Genomic DNA, 20,099 nt, shown 5'->3' with positions numbered 1-20,099 from the left:
GTGATCTCAGGGTCATGAGATCAAACCCAAGTTGAATTCTGTGCTCAGAGCAGTCTACTTAAGATGAGAGAGTCCTCTCTCTCTGCCCCTCCCTGTCATGCTTGTGCGCCCTCTCTCTCTCAAATAAATAAATCTTTTAAAAATAAAGTAATTATTAATAGGTATATACTTATTGCCATTTTATTAATTGTTTTCTGGTTGGTTTGGTAGTTCTTGTCTGCTCCGTTCTTCACTTGCTCTCTTCCCTTGTGGTTTAACTGTTTTCTTTAGTGTTATGCTTGAGTTCCTTTATCTTCCTTTTGCTGTGTATCTATTGTAGGTTTTTGGTTTGCAGTCACCATGAGGTTCATATATATCAACCTACTTTTATAGCAGTCTATTCTAGCTGATAGTCACACGAGTTTGAGCACATTCTAAAAGCACTACATTTTTACGCCTCGCCACACATTTTATGTATTTGACATTACATTTTACATCTTCGACGTCTGTGTATCCTTTATCTACTTACTGTAGCTATAGTTGACTTTACTATTTTTGTCTTTTAACCTTTATACTAGTTTTTAAGCGTATGACCCACTGCCTTTATCATATATTTGTCTTTCCAGTGAGATTTTTTTCATGTATTTTCTTATTTCTAGTTATGGCCTTCTCTTTTCCACTTAAAGACCCTTAAACATTTCTTCTAAGGTCAGGTTAGTGGTGATGAACTCCTTTAGTTTTTGCTTTTCTGGAGGACTATCTCTCCTTCAATTCTGAGTGATAACCTCGCTGGGTAGAGTATTCTTGGTTGTAAGTTTTTTCCCCTTCAGTACTTTAAATATATTTGCCACTTTCTTCTGGCCTGCAAAGTTTCTGCTGAGATATCAGCAAATAGTTTTATGAGGTTTCCCTTACATGTGTCTATTTGTTGTTCTCTTGCTGCCTTTAAGATTCTTGATTTTTAACTTTTGCCATTTTAATTATAATATATCTCAGTGTAGATTTCATTGGACTTATCTTTTTTGTGACTCTCTGTGCTTCCTGGACTTGAATGTCTGTTTCCTTCCCCAGGTTAAGGAAGTTTTCAGCCATTATTTCTTCAAATAATTTTTCTGCCCCTTTCTCCTCGCCTTCTGGGACCACTATGATACAAATGGTATTATGCTTGAAATTATTCCAGAATTCCTTTAAACCATTCCCATTGTTTAAATTTTTTTTTTCTTTTTCTTGTTCTGATTGGGTGATTTCTGTCTTCCAGATCATTCATCCATTTTTCTATATCATCTATCTAATCTGCTATTGATCCTCTCTAGTGTAATTTTCATTTAAGTTACTTTATTCTTCAGCTCTGAGTAGTTCTTCCTTATATTTTTAAACTCTCTGTTGAAGTTCTCACTGTGTTCCTCCATTCTACTTCTAAGTTTGGTGTGCATCTTTACGACCATTACTTTGAACACTTTATTAGGTAAATTACTTATCTCCATTCATTGGGATATTTTTTTTCTGCAGTAATCCTCTGCCTTTTCATCTTGTTTGATTTTCTGTGTTTGCTTCTATGGATTAGGCAAAAGAGCTACCTCTCTCAAAATAAGTGAGTCTTGAAGGAATGGCTTTGTGTGGAAGTGTCCCCTGTGCAGACTGTGTGTGGCTGGTGACAGGCTAGCCATAGCTGGAATGGGCACAGGCTGGGGGATACTGGGGCACACTGTCAGGGCCCACTTGACAGGATGGCCAGAGCTGGAGTGGGTGTAGAATGGGGGTCCTGAGGTACACCTCACAGAGCCACCCCAGTGAGGCAGCTGGAACTGGAACAACATAGGCCAGGGGTCCCAATGGTGGGACAACTGGAGCTGGAGCAGGTGAGTGCTGGGCGTTCTGAGGCCACCTTGGGGAGATGGTTGGAGTTGGTGTGGGCAAAGGGACTGAGTGTGCTGGAGTGGCCCTAGCAGGAAAGAAAGAGCACCTGGACCCTGCTCCTGCCAGTATTATTACAATGGAGCGAGAACACAAAAAATTGGTGCTTACTGGCAACTCCAACCTTGAAGAGAGTTCAAGAAGTTTCCTATCCACTTGGTGGATAGTCTAGGAATAGTCAATGAATTTCCTTCACTTATAATCTAGTTGGACTTGAAACCATTAGTTTTGTACTGTGCCCAAGGACAGGTGAGTGTGCACACATTTTTTTCTTTCCTTTTTTTTAAGATTTATTTATTTATTTGAGAGAGAGAGAGAGAATGGGGGGAGGGGCAGAGGGAGAGAGAGTCTTAAGCAGACTGTGAACTGAGCATGAAGCTGCAGCCATGTGGGGCTCAATCTCACAACCCTGAGATCACGATCAAGAGTCAGACCCTCAACCAACTGCACTACCCAGATGACCTTCTTTTTTTTTTTTTTTTAATTCAGAATAGAATGTATTTGTTCTTTCTTTCTTACTTTCCTTCCTTTCTTCCTTCCCTTTCTTTCTTTCCTTCCCTTCTTCCCTTCTTTCTTTCTCTTCTTTCCTTCCTTTTTTTCTTTCTTAGTTTTTTATTTTAATTCTAGTAGAGTTAACATACAGTGTTATATCAGTTTCAGGTGTACAATATATTGGTTCAACAATTCCATACATCACCCTATGCTCATCACACAAGTGCTCCTTAATCCCCATAACCTATTTAACCCATCCCCCCCACCTACCTCCCCTCTGGTAACTATCTGTTCTCTACAATTAAGAGTCTATTTCTTGGTTTCAGTCTCTCTCTCTTTCTTTCCTTTTTTCCTTTGCTCATGTGTTTCTTAAATTCCACATATGAGTGAAATCATATGGTGCTTGTCTTTCTTTGACTTATTTCATTTAGCATTATATTTTCTAGCTCCATCCATGTTGTTGCAAATGACAAGATTCTATCCTTTTTTTTTTGGCTGAGTAATATTCCAATATATATATACACCACATCTTCTTTATCAATTCATCAATTGATGGACATGTGGCTGGTTTCGTATCTTGACTATTGTAAATAATGCTGCAATAAACATAGGTGTGACTGTTTGCCTTTGATTTTGCGTTTCTGTGTTCTTTGGGTAAATACACAGTAGTGCAATTACTGGATCTTAGGGTAGTTCTATTTTTAATTTCTGAGAACCCTCTAAACTGTTTTCCACAATGGATGCACTTCTTTACATTCCCGCCAACAGCACACAGCAGGGGTCCTTTTTCTCCACCTCCTCACCAACACCTGTTGTTTCTTGTGCTTTTGATTTCAGCCATTCTGACAGATGTGGGGTGATATCTCACAGTAGTGAATACATATTCTTCTCAAGTACACATGGAACATTCTTCAGGATAGCTCACTGTTAGGCCATAAAACATGTCTCAATAAATTCAAGAAATTGAAATCATATCAAGCATTTTTTCCAGCCAACAGTATGAATATATAAATTAATTACAAGAAGAAAACTGAAAAAAACACAAATTTGTGGAGGTTAAACAACATGCTACTAAACCACCAGTGGGTCAAAAAAAAAAAAAAATCAAAGAGGAAATAAAAAAATACCTAAATACCTTGAGACACAGTAAAATAGAAACACAACTTTCTAAAATCAATGGGACAATGCAAAAGCAGTTCTAAGAGGGAAGTTCACATCAATATAGGCCTACCTCAAGAAACAAGAAAAATCCCAAGTCAACAGTCTACTTTTTCACCTGAAGGAAAACCCCATAAAAGAAGAGCAAACAAAGCCCAAAGTTAGCAGAAGAAAGGAAATAATAGTAGAGTGGAAATAAATGAAATTGAAACAGAAAAAAAAAAAAAAAGAAGGAAAGAAAATAAAAGATCAAAAACACTAAGAGCTGGTTCATAGAAAAGATAAACAAAATTGATTAACCTGGGGCCAGTCTCATTAAAAACAAAAAAAATGAGGGCCAAATAAATAAAATCAGCAATGACAGAGAAGTTGCAACTGACAGCACAGAAATACAAAGGATCATAAGAGATTACTACACCAACAAATTAGAAATGAAGAAATAGATATATTCTTACAAACACACACTGTCCAAGACTGAATCATGAAGAAACAGAAAACTTAATAGACCAATTACAAGTAAAAAAATTGAATCAGTAATTAAAAAATTCCCAACATACCAAAGTACAGGACCTGACAGCTTCACTGGTAAATTCTACTGAATATTTGAAGAGTCAGTATCTATCCTCAAAGTATTTCAAAAAATTGAAGAGGAAGGAATGCTTCCAAACTCATTTTGGAAGGCTGGCATTATCTTGATACAAAAACCAGACAAAGACACCAGGAAAAAATTACAGGCCATTATCCCTAATGAACATAGATGAAAACATCTACAACAAAATATTAGCAAATTGAATTCAACAATACATTAAAAGTATCATACTGTGATCAAAGGGGAATTATTCCACGGATGTAAGCATGGTACAACATCTGCAAATCAATTAATATGATTGGCCACATTAATAAAAGAAAGGATAAAAATCATATTATCATCTCAATAGATGCTGAAAAAGCATTTGACAAAATCAGCATCCATTTATGATTTAAAAAACTCAATAAAGTGGATATAGAAGGAACATACCTCAAACCTCAACATAATAAAGGCCATATACAACAAACCCACAGCTAACATCACACACAGTGGTGAAAAGCTGTGTTTCCTCTAATATCAAAAACAAGACAAGGATGCCCACTGTTGCTGCTTTTATTTAACATAGTATTGGAAGTCCTAACCATAACAGTCAGACAAGAAATTTAAATAAAAGCATCTGAATTAAAAAGGAAGAAGTAAAACTGTCACTAGTTGCTGGTGACATAATATTATATATAGAAAACCCTAAGGACTCCACCAAAGAGCTATTAGAACTAGTAAATAAAGATAACACATTTAACATAAAGAAATCAGTTGTGTTTCTGTACAGTAATAATAAACTATCAGGAAGAGACATTAAGACAACAATCACATTTACATTTTCATCAAAAAAAACTAAAATACCTAAGAATAAATTTAACCAAGAAGGTGAAAGACATGTACTCTGAATACGATAAGACACTGATGGAAGCAATTGAAAATGACGCAAATGGAAAGATATATCATGCTCGTGGATTGTATGGATTAATATTGCTAAAATGTCCATACTATCTAAAGCAATCTACAGATTGAAAGCAATCCTTATCAAAGTACTAATGGCATCTTCCACAGAACTAGAATTCTAAGGAATTCTAAAATTTGTATGTAACCACATAGGACCCATAATAGTTAAAGAAATCTTGAGAAAGAAGAACAAACCTGGAGGTATCACACGTCCTGATTTTATTTTATTTTTTTATTAACTTATTTTTTTTAAAGATTTTATTTATTTATTTGACAGAGAGAGAGACAGCGAGAGAGGGAACACAAGCAGGGGGAGTGGGAGAGGGAGAAGCGGGCTTCCCGCTGAGCAGGGAGACGGATGCGGGGCTCGATCCCAGGACCCTGGGACCATGACCCGAGCCGAAGGCAGACGCTTTACCGACTGAGCCCCCCAGGCGCCCTACACGTCCTGATTTTAAACTATATTGCAAAGCTATGGTAATCAAAAGAGCATTGCAGTGGCACAAAAGCAGACACATGGATCAATGAAACAAAATAGAGACCCCAGAATTAAACCCACATGTATGTGGGTAATTAAACTATGGCAAAGGAGGCAAGAATATACAATGGGGAAAAGACAGTTTCTTAAATAAATGGTGTTGGGGAACCTGGACAGCTACATGCAAAAGAATTAAACTGGACCACTATCTTATACCAAAGAAGACAAGCAGATGGCCAACAGACCCATGAAAGATGTTCATCTTCAATGATCAGCAAAATGCAAACCAAAACCTAATGAAATACTACTTCACACTGGTCAAATTAGATATTATCAAAAGACAAAAAATAACAAGTGTTGGAGAGAATGTAGAGAAAAAGGAACTCTCATGCACTGTTGGTGGGAATATAAATAAGTGCTGCCATTATGGAAAACAGTATAGAGGTTCCTCAAAAAAGTAAAAAATAAAAGTTCCCTATGATCCGACAATTCCACTTCTGATTATTCATTGATTCAAAGAAAACAAAAGCACTAATTCAAAAACATATATGCACCATTATCTCATCACAGCATTATTTATAATAGCAAGATATGCAAGCAACGTAAGGGTCCATCAATAGATGAATGGATAATGAAGAATGATATATTATACACACACACACACACACACACACCCAAACACCTACATACACAATAGAATATTGCTTAGCCATAAAAAGAATGAAATCTTATAATTTTGACAACATGGGTGGACCTAGAGCATATTTTGCGAAGTTAAATAAGTCAGAAAGACAAATACTATATTTCACTTATATGTAGAATCTAAAAATAAAACAAAGGAAAATAGAAACAGACTCCTAGATACAGGAAATAAACTGTGGGTTACCAGAGGAGGGAGGAGGTTGATGGGTAGGTGAAATAGGTGAGGGGCATTAAGAGGTACAAACTTCCAGTGCTAAAATAAATGAATCATGGGGATATAATGTACAGCACAAGAAACAGAGTCAATAGCGTTTGAATGACTTTGTATGGTGAGAGATGGTAACTAGACTTATCATGGGGGTCATTTCATAACTTATAAAAATATCAAATCACTATGATATATACTTGAAACTAATAGGATATTGTACGTCAATTATACTTCAAAAAAAGAAAGAAGAAACTTTTTTCCCCGTTATGTTGCTGTATATACGATGAATTTTGTTAGTGCATGTATTTTTAAATTTAGGCTCAAACCAAAATCATTTTTTATTGTTTTTATTAGGAGGTAACCTTTTGGTAATAAAAATAAGGTTCCCCCTCCTGATTTATTGTTTGAGAAATGCATATTTACACAGATTTCTCTTACAACAAATGTGAGGAGTCAAACATTTCCTACGGCACAATTTAGTATTAGACCATGATGGTGTCATATATTCCTTATGATTTATCTTAGAGTCACTGTCTCATAACATTTCATTTCCCTGCATTTACGTGTGTTTAAAGAATAATAATTACATGAAAATAGTTAAAAGGTTTTGAAATATCTTGTTCTGTTATCATTTAAAATCTCTTTTAAGTCTTCATGCCTTCTGAAAAATTTAAGCATATTTCTAACAAGTTAGAAATGTGGGTGCTTCTTAGACTATTAGAATCTTAGGTTTTACTTATTAATAAAGTCCCATGTCAACAGTACATATTAACTGCCTACCATATCTCAGGCACTTTTCCATGTGTTATGAGAAATTAAAAAAAACGGGGGGGGGGAGAGTCATAGCTCCAGGTCTTCCCATTAATGTGATATTATGTTCCAGTTATTCTTTTCAAGTAAACTAATGATCTTTTTTTTTTTTTTTTAAGATTTTATTTATTTTTTAGAGAGCGAGCAAGAGAGAAACAGCATGAGAAGGGAGAGGGTCAGAGGGAGAAGCAGGCTCCCCGCTGAGCCGGGAGCCAGATGTGGGACCCGATCCCAGGACCCTGGGATCATGACCTGAGCCGAAGGCAGACGCTTAACCATCTGAGCCACCCAGGCACCCGTAAACTAATGATCTTAAATTAAAGGATTTCTAAGAACTTTTGGATCCCAAATCTTGTGATAGTCATGTGCAGAATTATTAGTGAAGACTATTGCAGTGGATTAAAGACAGCTACAGATTCTTTATTATTTGACTTCTCCCTTCAAGATGTAGTGTTTATTTCCCCTGTCCTTGAGTCAAGGTTAGCCTTGAAACTGCTTAGCCTATTGGAGTTGGGGAAAGGGAACCTGTGCCAGTTCCAGTCTGAGGCTTATAAATTTCTGGCAGTTTCCACTCCTGTGCTTGTTGGTTACCCTGAGTTTCCATGTAAGAAACATGGCTACCCTGTTAAGAATGACACATAAAGACACCAGGTGGAGAGAAGAGGCTTTGAGCTACTTGGAGAGAGAGGGAAGCATGTCCATCATAGCCTGCTGGTTGGCCTCAGATGCTTCCAGCCCCACTGCCATCTGATTATAATGCTGTAAGAACCCAAATGAGATCAGGAGAACTGCCCAGCTGAGCCCATTCAAGTCAAGGAAACATGAGACATATCAAAAGCTAATAGCTTTTAATTTAAGCTTTTAATTTAATTTTTTAAAAGATTTTATTTATTTATTTGACAGAGAGAGAGAAGGAGAAAACACGAGCAGGGGGGAGTAGCAGGCGGAAGGAGAGGGAGAAGCAGGTTCCCTGCTGAGCAAGGTGCCTGATGTGGGGGCTTGATACTGGACTTGACGGGGAGCTGGATCCTAGGACCCTGGGATCATGACCTGACCCAAAAGCAGGCGTTTAACCAACTGATCCACCCACACGTCCCTTAAGCTTTTACTTTTAATTTAAGATACTAAATTCCAGGATCATTTGTTATATAGCAATATATAACTGAAACATTACATCTTTGCATTACACTAAGTATAATTACATTATTTATCGTATAAAGTATATATTTCAGACTATACATAATAAAGTACCTAAATATACATACATAGACAGTTCTGCTATAATCTGACATAGGGAGTGCTAGAAAAAGCACCACATTATGCAAAATCTTGCTATATAAACCACAAAGCCTATGCAAAATGGAGTTAGGTGTATATAACTCAGAAACTTTGGGGCGCCTGGGTGGCTCAGCTGTTAAGCGTCTGTCTTCGTCTCAGGTCATGATCCCAGGGTCCTGGAATCAAGCCCCACATCGGGTTCCCTGCTCTGCCGGAGGCCTGCTTCTCCCTCTCCCACTCCCCCTGCGTGAATTCCCTTTCTCACTGTCTCTCTCTCTGTCAAATAAATAAATAAAACTTAAAAAAAAATAAATAACTCAGAAACTTTGCTAGTAACACATAAAAAATAAATCTAGGAACCTAATTAATGTGTCAGCACAATCCTGCACATGTTAAATAATTGAAAAATGCATGAATATTACAGTAAATATGGCACTTTACCTTGAAAAAGATCTGAAGTTTACTCATGGAGTGGGTGTCAGAAGAGTTGTAGCTGTGAGTTACTGTGAGTTGGCCTTCAGCACCAAAGGTCAGCTAAAGCACAGCTTGACTGCAAGAAAGTTAGATAGCCAAACATTCCCTTAACTAAAAAAATATATATATACTAAAGTTATAATTTCTCCAATCTAACATCAACCATTGTATATTTTAATTTTAGCTCATAATATACTTTATCTGCATGATATATGGTCCAGGAAAAAAAATAAAATAGTACCCCTACTATCATTAAAACTAATTTTCAATTTTACCAAAATTACTCAAATATTGGCTTCAATTTTCAGAAATAATATTTTCCAAAAAAATTAGCTAAAAGAAAATACCATATTATAAATCAACAAATTAATAACAAATATCACAAAAATGCAAGTGTTCTTCTAAGATATTTTAATATTTTGAAATCCCTTCATTTTAAAGATGCTAAAGAAAATTTTTAAATGGTAAGAACCATTTAAAATCAATATTTTACATACATAGGAGATAATCTATTTTTCCCATTAAATGAATTTAAAGAAAAATAATTAGTATATCATAAGTAAGGCAGATATTGCGGTAACTGGGAGGAGGGGAGAAAAAAAGAGATAAGCTCTATTAGAGGAAGCCTCTTGATATTCATAGTCCTGTTTTACTAGTCTCTATTTTATTAGTGAAATCCAGGAAAGAAAAAATGCGTTCTACGCTTTTGAAAATTTTTCTTAAACAACACTTTGTTCTAATACATCTTTAAAAAAAAAAAAAGATTTTCTTTATTTATTTGAGAGAGAGAGGGCGCACACAAGCAGGGGAAGAGGCAGAGGGAGAGGGAGAAGCAGACTCCTCGCTGAGCATGGAGCCCGATGTGGGACTCTATCCCAGGACCCGGCAATCACAACCTGAGCTGAAGGCAGATGCCTAAAGACTGAGCCACCCAGGCACCCCTCTACTATGTCTTTTTAAGGACAAAGGATGAATGCCTAAGTGTTTGAAATTGGTTTCACTTGTGTCTCAATACTTAAGTATTATAACTTTAATTAAGGCATTTCTGCTGTTTTAAAGTTTTGTTCTTAAAATCCTTCCTTATTACATTGTTGCTATATTATAATTGTTCATAAAAAGAGAAGTAAAACTTCAGTCCTAACTAAATTTGAAATTCAGATGATTCCCCGAGTAACTAATTGAAGCAAATAACATGCATTGTGTCAAGTAGGAATCCCTAATATCTGTTACACAATTCTAGTCTAGTCTGGAGCAACAGAGGGCCCTAGTTTAACACACTCATCAGAGAGACAATTACTAAATTTTTACAGAGATCTTAGACAATTACAAGGGGGAGGGTGGTGACTCTTTTCAATGTTGGAATGTTTCAAAAGAGAGTATTACACATAACTTAGTATTTCTTTTTAAGTTTTGTTTTACTTTAGGTAATTTAATTGAAATGATTTCAAGAGAACAAAATTAAGTCACTTGGTCAACTCTGAAATTATCTCAGTAAATTTAACAGACAGCTGCTTAATTTCTTTTAGAAGTTAATATATTTACAAGTGGGTTATTATTATTGGATAGGCCAAATAATAGTACACACTTACCTAAAGTTAAATTTGTGCTGAAGTCAGCACTTCAGAAAACTTTAAGACAGGCATAAAAGAGCAGAAAGCTGCAGTATGAACTCCCACCTGTTTAGGCTCTTTGGAAAGAGGTTTTCAAGAAATGGCCGAATGGGTAGTGGCCCCATAACTTTGTGTTATGTAATATGTTACTAAAATTAGCCCTACAATATCTATGAACCTGGTTAAGACTCAGAGTGCAACAGCTTGTAAGAAGCAAAACCCATCACCAAAGGACTGGCTGTGCTAATTAAATTGATAAGATGGTGCTCAAGCGCCACGGCGATCCTGTAATGTGTCTTAAAGAATATTTTAATTTAAGGGTTTGTAATGAGCTAGAAAGTTAACAAATATACATATGCACATAACCACAATATACAAAAAATTTTAGAGTAATGTTTTCAAACCAAAATACTCCAGGGGAAGTATCACCTCTAGGTCTAAATGGAGTTATTTAAAATAGAGAAAAGATGGCTATATGAGCGTTAGTTTCAACCACATCATTTCAAAGCCCCGAGAAACTTGTCCTGCTCGGGAGTGCCACCTCTGGAGTCGCACTCCGAGTCGCCGGGGTCGGGGTCCTGGGCGAGGAGCGGCCCCGTCCGTCGTCCACGGCGATTACCTCGGGCTGCAGCCGTCCGCGGGATCCTCCTTCCCGGGGCGCTCGGCCCCAGCGACTCCCCGGGGGCGGCCCCGCGGTCCGGGCGGCGTTTGGAGGGGACTCGGTGCCGGGAGCCGGGCGGGGGCGACGCGGACGGCCCTTCCCTCGCCCGCCCGGGCACCCCGCGGACACCGCCGGCGGGCGACTGGGGCTGGTCCGGAGCGCGGGCGGCGCAGGGCTGGCGGCTGCTGCGGGGCGAGCGCGGCGGGCGCGCCGGGGACTCGTGCGCTCGCTCCGACGCGCACCGCGTCCCCGGGACCCGCCCGGCCGCGCCGCCGCCGCCGCCCTCCCGCCGCCTCCCCGCTCCCGGGCCGCGCGCGCGCCCGCCGGGGGAAGGGGTGGGGACGGGGGCGGGAGCCGGCGGCTGGAGGTGCCTCCATCCGCCCGGCTCGCGCCCGGGTCTGCCCTGAGGATCCGCCAACCCCGGCCTCGGCGTGGTGACCCCAGGCGTCCCGCCCCGGCCGGCGCGTGCCGACGGCCGCTGGGGGGAGACAGTGGAGGCCGCCAAGGATGAGACTGGTTGCGCCGCCTGGGAGCGTGTGTGTCTCAGGTGCGCGAGGTGGGTGTCCGGAACGCTGCAAAATTGAGTTAAGTCCTACCCAAGGGCATTCACTTTCCACTCCTAGAACCAGTGTGTGGGAAGAGGCACAGTTACTCCTAGCCTTCATGTAATAGTAGTAATTATTAGCAAAGTATAGTGACTCTGCCATTTGGCTTTAGCATGATTTATCCATAATTGCTGCTCCCAGTCCACTTTCACTGCCTTTCTGGAGTTTCTTTTATTTCTCTAATACACACCCACTGGACAGATCTAGAGCTCTGCTAAGAATAGAACTGAGATTTTGAGTCTTGATCTACAGATTTAGCTCCACATCCTTATCACATAGTGGGCTTAAAGCTGATGGTTTCCTTGAATGAATAAATGAACTGATGTGTGGTGAACGGTTTTGGATCTAAGATGTGAGGTTCTGCCATCTAAAATTTGTCTTTTATTAGAGGTTTTTACTTCTTTTAATAAATTCCCATTTGGGTTCCAAGTAGCTCAGAACATATAAATAATTTATATAATTTATATATTAAATAGGAATCAATTTTTGGTACTTAAAAAAAAAAGATTTTATTTATTCAATTGAGAGAGGGAGAGAGACAGAGAGAGCACAAGCAGGGGGAGAGGCAGATGGAGAGGGAGAAACGGACTCCCTGCTGAGCCAGGAGCCCTAGGTAGTGCTCTATCCCAGGACATGGAGATCATGACCTAAGCCTAAGGCAGGCAGAAGCTTAACCATCGGAGCCACCCAGGACCCCCAAGGTACTTTTCTTTGCAGGGATGCCTGGGTGGCCCAATCTGTTAAGCGTCTGCCTTTGGCTCAGGTCATGACCCCAGGGTCCTGGGATGAGTCCCTCATTAGGCTCCTTGCTCAGCGGGGAGCCTGTTTCTTCCTCTCCCTCTGCCTGCCACTCCCCCTGCTTGTGCTCTCTCTCTTTCTTTCTGACAAATTAAGTAAAATATTTTTTTTAAAAATGTTTAAACAGCTATTTGTAGGTTTGTTGCCTAGCACTCCCTCCCTTTTATGGAAACAGTACCCGAATTTTGCTTATAAATGATGACTCATTCCTTATTTTCAGTCCATTTGCTTCAGGTGATGCCTACTTTGGCCCTGATTCAGGGCGCATAACACTAACCTGTTTAATGTAAGTTACTTATTCCCCTGGTAACAGGGATTATTTCAGAAATATAAGCAGGCCAATCAGAGACAAAAAGACATAGTTCTGGAACTCTGTGATTTTGCAAATTGGAGTCACCTAGCTTTAGAGATTTTTAAATGCTCAACCACTGCAGGTCTGTTATGCTATGTTTAGAGCCCCTGTAAGGAAAGAAAAATGGGATGCCAAAACATGGATGCTGATATGTAGATGGACGCTCCTGAGGATATAGGCTTTGTAAACCACCTGGATCCTCATACCTTGCAGAGGTGCTCTCCCTCCCCCCACTTCCAAATAATAAGAGATAGTTCTTTTCCTGCACTAAAAAATGCTATAGAGATTTCTCCTCCACAGGCAGACATGTACCCCCTTCAAAAGTTTCACCTACCATTCTTTTGGTTGTAAGTCTCTTATCTAGGGAGAAAACCCAGCATGACCTGACTGGGGATATGCTGAGCCTGACAGAAGTGGAAAGAGAAGTTGGAAAAATCAGGACCTACAGTCAGGAGCCAGGTAAGTACTCTTGGGATGCAGTTTTGTAGGTGCTTGATCAAGGTGACCAAAACATTTAACACTGAATAAGCAAGACTTGGGGCTAATTTCTTGGGACATGAGATAGAATATCCTAGATAGGAGCCCAAAGGAGTAGATGAACTCACTGCTAGTATGGCTATTAAAAAGTGATGGCTATGCCTAAGTCAAATAAGCTATAGTTGCTCTGGCAGACAGCAGAGAAGGGACTAAAGACTGAAGGTAGGAAGGATATATTATTTGAGGACAAAACACCCACTAGTGGATGGGCCAGAGGAAACACTGCTCAGTGAAGGTCAACAGGAATGTACTGGTGAGGGTTTACCAGCATCACTAAGATGTCTGGTGGAGATTCTCCTCTGTGGACATGAGTTAATAGCAGGAGAGGTGTTCACAGAGCTGGGGTCATTGATATCCATGAAGATAATGACTTGGCCATGAGGCCAGAAGGTAACAATCACCAGAAGGCAGGAAGCTGCAGTCATCATAAAGAACCCACAGGGTCAGAAGGCAGTCAAGAGGGTTTGACACACAGGGAATTGAGATTATGAATAAACCATTGTGTTAAGAAGAGAAAAGAGCAACAACCATTATGGGTGCTAGGTAACAACCACAACCAGAAAAAGGCAATAATGAAAAAGCAGGAGACTGAAGGAAGTCACCAAAATAAAAAGGCATGATCCAAGCAATTCACTTCCTAGGAAGCCAACAACTCAGAAATACTGTTACAGTTTTCTTCTGGCACCCGACCCAGGTACTTGAATTCCCCACAGACTTGGGGGCGTGAAATTGAGAAGGGGGCACATATCAGGGGTATGAAGGAATATGGCATTCTTCTAAACCTTTGTAGCCAGCATGCACTCTGCATCAGATACAAAGAAGTGCCATTAACTGAACAGTTTCCTGTAGTTTGTCTCATGTGTTTAACTAGCTCAGGAATGAAGATTATCATCATCACTCAGCTGGACTTCTTAATTACAAACTCTTGGACTTCGGTTGAATGAAACTACTAGATAAAAAATATGTATTTATAGGAATGAAGTCACTTGAAAATCATCCATGACTTACCACAATTTCAAAAGTGGGAAGAATTCCTAATTTTGCCAAAGCTATAGAAATGAATTTTGGTTTTGAGATTTAACTTCTGAGAGAACACACAAATTTTCTTGAAAAAAAGTAACCAATTCATGCCACTTAGCATCTGTAGTCTCATTTCTTATTTTATTTTTTTTTTAAGATTTATGTATTTGAGAAAGGGATGGGGTGGAGGGGAGAGGGAGAGAAAATCTCCAGGAGACTCCCCACTGAGCACAAAGCCATACACCAGTAGGAACCTATAAGCCCCGAGATCATAACCTGAGCCCAAACCGAGAGTCACTTAATGACTGAGCCCACAGGTGCCCCATAGCATCTGTAGTCTCATTTCTTAACAACATATACTTCAAATAGAAACGTAACTTCCTGCAATATGCTGTCTCAGTCTTGTTGAAAAAATAGAAGTGGAGGGGCTCCTGGTTGGCTTGGTCAGTTAAATGTCCCACTCTTGGTAGGACCTATCCTCTCAAATAAATAAATAAATCTAAAAAAGAAAAGTAGAAGTAGAAAGAAAAATCTCTTCAAAAATAGATACATACGCAAGATGTCTTGAATGTATAGCACCCTAGATGTTCATTCTGTTTTTTTATGTAATCACAAGTCTCATATTAAAATATTCATTATTAGCATGAAAAATTTCAAATAAGAATGAGGTATTTTAATTAGCATGACATTAAAATAATAATAGATACTTAGATAAATGCCTCTATACACATCCCATTCTTTGACACTGTCCAACAGCCTGAGATATTTAGGAGAACTTACTCATCATCTAGATAAGGGATTTTTTAACTTCAATACACACAAGAACCAGGCCAATAACATAGATAAAGTTGTTGAGGTTCCACTTATACTCTGTGACCAGTCCAACTAGGACAACAGCAACTGAGTAAGAAAATAGACCCAGGGCACAAAAGAAGCTATACATGTAGATTTTGATATAAAATTTTCTTTGTTTGACACTGGAATGTTTAAAAAAAATTAATGCCATGGGCCAAAAAATGACTTTTGCTATCTCCTGTGGTAAAAATGTGTCCCCCTGCGTGCCTGGGTGGCTCAGTTGGTTAAGCGACTGCTTTCGGCTCAGGTCATGATCCTGGAGTCCCGGTCCCACATCGGGCTCCCTGCTCAGCGGGGAGTCTGCTTCTCCCTCTGACCCTCCCCCCTCTCATGTGCTCTCTCTCTCTCATTCTCTCTGTCTCAAATAAATAAATAAAATCTTTAAAAAAAAAAAATGTGTCCCCCTCAAATTCATATGTTGAATCTTAACCCTCCAAAGATAATGGCATAAGGAAGTGTAGACTTTGGAAGGTGATTAGGTCATGAGGATGAAGCCCTCATGAATGAGATTAATGTTCTTATAAAAAAGACCCTACAGAGATCTCTCACCCATCCCACCATGTTGGAATATAAGATGTCTGCAATCCAGAAGAGGTTAGTTACCTGATCATGCTGGCGCCCTGCCCTAGGACCTTCAGCTTCCAGAACTGTGAGAAATAGATATCTATTGTTTATAAGGTACCCAGTCTGTGGTATTTTGTTACAGCAGCCTGAGTGGATTAAGACTCCACCATATGTAGTTTGTGAGCTCTGGTTCTAGTTCAAAGTCTTTTGTTTTGGAGATTAATGTACAAAACTTATGAAGTGAGGTTAAGATCTAAGAAGCTAAGACCTAAGAGCTGGGATCACAGAGTTAATTAATTGGTCACAGAGCAGCAATGGTACCCAAGGATCCTGGATTGTCATTTCCACACAATGTATTTGTCTAATTAAAAATTCTTTATCATGCCAAATTTAAAAAGCAAATGAAGTTTTAATTTCTATATTTATATTAGAATTAAAGAAAAACTTTTAAGACGGCTTAGCATTTAGGCATATAGAATACAGAGATTGTTTTCTCTGAGTAACTGTAAATTCTATTACTAGGCTTCTAAAACTTTTTTTTTTTTTTTTTTTTAAGATTTTACTTATTTGACAGAGAGAGAGATAGCAAGAGCAGGAACACAAGCAAGGGGAGGGGGAGAGGGAGAAGCGGGCTTCCCACGGAGCAGGGAGCCTGATGTGGGGCTCGATCCCAGGACCCTGGGATCACGACCTGAGCTGAAGGCAGACGCTTAACGACTGAGCCACCCAGACGCCCCATGAGCCACCCAGGCGTCCCCTAAAACTTTTTTAATGCAACCTCCTAAACCCCAATTTCCTTTAAAAATTCAACAAGGACAAAAAAGTGTGAGGCATTCTGCCAACATTAAAGCAATGACTTTTTTTTAATTAAAATTAATTAAGGTGGAAATTAATTTTGCCCACTTGATTTGCATTTTGCATTCAAATGTAGAAACTTAGCCATCACTCAACACCCCAATGGCATTGGCATTTGAAACAATTTATTTAAATAAAGCTTCTTGTTCCACTTTGCTCATTTTTCAAATATCTCCTCCAAGCAGTGGGATTTCAAAATGTCGTCCTCTTTGTCTCTTGCAGTTCTCAGAATAATAAATGATTTGTGATATCACTTATAGTGAAAATTTTCTTTTTTTTTTTTTAATTTTTTAATTTTTATTTATTTGACAGAGAGAGAGATAGCGAGAGAGGGAACACAAGCCGGGGGAGTGGGAGAGGGAGAAGCAGGCCTCCCGTGGAGCAGGGAGCCCGATGCGGGGCTCGATCCCAGGACCCCGGGATCATGACCTGAGCCACAGGCAGACGCTTAACGACTGAGCCACCCAGGCGCCCTAGAATTACCTCCAAATATTAAACTGGTTTATTCATTATCTCTTAAACCTCATTGCCCAACCCACTTCTTTGGCTATTTGCAAACCAACCTGGACTTCCCAACATATCCTTTTTCACATATGGCAGGATAATTTGTTGGGACATTAATTTACATTTTGCTATGTGTTTATTTTCTTCTCACTATCCCAAACTGGTTCCCAAGCATACAGATTCTTGACTAAAAGCAAATTTACTTTTCCAGAGAGAAAGAAGAAACTTGTCATGGAACATGTTTCCCTAGCTTTGTGGGGTTTTTGTTTTGTTTTGTTTTTTCCATCTTGAGGGGTCTTTACTTATTCAGGAGAGTGCAGAAAGGACAGAGTCTATGGGGAGAGAAAAAATAAATAAATAAAGGAAACCCTTAAGGGAGAGAGGAAGCAGATTAGCAGGTAACAAGAGTGTAGAACACTGCTTACTCCCTAGGACTGCCCAGAACAGGAGGCCCCACTTCAGTGGGTACTGACTTGATTTCTGGTACCCTCAAAGTGGAGAGAACTGAGGTACAGGGTTCCCCCCAAAAGCAAAGATTCTTGTGTGCAAATTTGACATAGACGAAATACTCACCTGCAGTCAATAGATCATGTTTGACCTGAATAAAATAATTATACATTTTTGCACATCTAATATATAAACTAAGATATACCCCTGAATCATCCATCTTCTAAGACTTACTTTAAATTCCACATTGTTATAAAATTGTTTTTCTAAAATCTCCAGTTTGAACATTCCTTTTCTTCTGTATTGATTGTTACTTTCATTTATAATTTATCATAAACTGCCTGTCTTATTTTTTTTTTTACACAAATTATTTGTAATTTCTAACTTGTTATGACTTAATTAAAATATATGCTGCTTTTGGGGCACCTGGGTGGCTCAGTTGTTAATTGTCTGCCTTCGGCTCAGGTCATGATCCCAGGGTCCTGGGATTGAGCCCCACATCAGGCTCCCTGCTCAGCAGGAAGCTTGCTTCTCCCTCTCCCACTCCCCTTGCTTGTGTTCCTGCTCTCACTCTCTCTCTCTGTCAAATAAATAAATAAAATATTTAAATAAGTATATATATATATATATATATATATATATATATATGCTGCTTTTAAAGCAGGGACTATGTTTTATATCTCCTAGCTGCTTCCAATATTCATATCACTGTGGCTTGCATTTAGAAAACACACAATATGTTTTTTAAAGATTTTATTTATTTACCTTGGGGGGAGGGGCAGAGGGAGAGGAGAGAGAGAGAATCTCAAGCAGACTCCGTGGTGAGCACTGAGTCCAATGAGGGGCTTGATCCCAGGATCCCAAGATCATGACCTGAGGCGAAATCAAAAGTCAGAAGCTCAACCAACTGAGGCACCCTTAGAAAACACACAATTAATATTGATTTAGTTTATTCCTATTTAACTTTTGTTCCTGGTGGTTCCTACTTTTCCCCATTACTTCTCTGACATTTAGAACACATATATACTTTAGAAAAGATTTTGTCTAGTACCTTTCCAATGCAATCAGATTAATTGAGTTTTATAAGAGAGTGTTCAGCCTTCAAATAGTAACTATGACTTCAACAACCCCAGTTATTTAAATCTTCTTCTGAGATAAGTGACAAGTGAGAAGAGTATGTATTGTTTTCTAATATCTCAACATCTTAAATGCACCAAGATTGCTTCCTCTTATGTTGAGCAATGTCACAAGCTAACCTTGGCAGTTTCCGACTTTCACAATTTAGTTTGCTTTATCAGAAATGAGCTCTGGGCGCCTGGGTGGCTCAGTTGGTTAAGCATCAGACTCTTGGGCACCTGGGTGGCTCAGTTGGTTAAGCAATTGCCTTCTGCTCAGGTCATGATCCTGGAGTCCCAGGATCGAGTCCTACATTGGGCTCTTTGCTCAGCAGGAAGTCTGCTTCTCCCTCTGACCCTCCCCCCTCATGTGCTCTCTCTCTCTCACTCTCTCTCTCTCTCAAATAAATAAATAAAATCTTAAAAAAAAAAAAAGCATCAGACTCTTGATTTTGGCTCAGGTCATGATCTCAGCATCATGAGATCAAGCCTCGTATGAAGCCCCAGGGTCAGGTTCTGCACTGGGCGTGGAGCCTGCCTGAGATTTCTCTCTCCCTCTCACTCTGCCTCTCCTCATGTTCTCTCCCTCTCTCTAAAAATAAAACAAACAAAAATTAAATTAAAAAGGAAAGAAAGAAAGAAAAATAAAGAGAAAGAAAGAAAGAAAAGAGGCCTAAGTGTGAGATATGTCACAATCTGATACACAAATAAATCATCTGGGACTCAGTTGATGTTCTTACACAGATGCTCTGTTCCACTTGGTTCAGTTTCCTTGGTGTCCAAAATTTTTGTTATGTTGGAACTGGAAACAATGATAAATTTAGGGAAAATTAAAATTAAATTTTTCTGTCATTTTTCAAAGAAAACACAATTTGTTTTTTTCGTTTTGGGACTGAGGAGGATGTCATTTTCTTCTGTCTGAGCAGAAATATGGACAGACTCCAGCAAAGACTTCTACTTCCTAAGTCAGTGAAACTTTTTCTCAGTTCCACATCATTCTGTGCTCAGAGTAATGTTTAATACTTCCCAGGAAGTCTCAAACTTTGTTCTTTGGGAATATTGTTAGATTTAGATCTGGTATGATCTTATACTTAAGGTGGATATTTCTTGTTTAAATCAGTGAAAGTAAAGAGGTGGAATCAAATACTAAAT

Source organism: Mirounga leonina, unplaced genomic scaffold, assembly GCF_011800145.1.
Source record: "Mirounga leonina isolate KUSES-001 unplaced genomic scaffold, KU_Mleo_1.0 Mir_357, whole genome shotgun sequence".
Taxonomy (NCBI): Eukaryota; Metazoa; Chordata; class Mammalia; order Carnivora; family Phocidae; genus Mirounga; species Mirounga leonina.
This window is presented reverse-complemented; position numbering follows the sequence as displayed.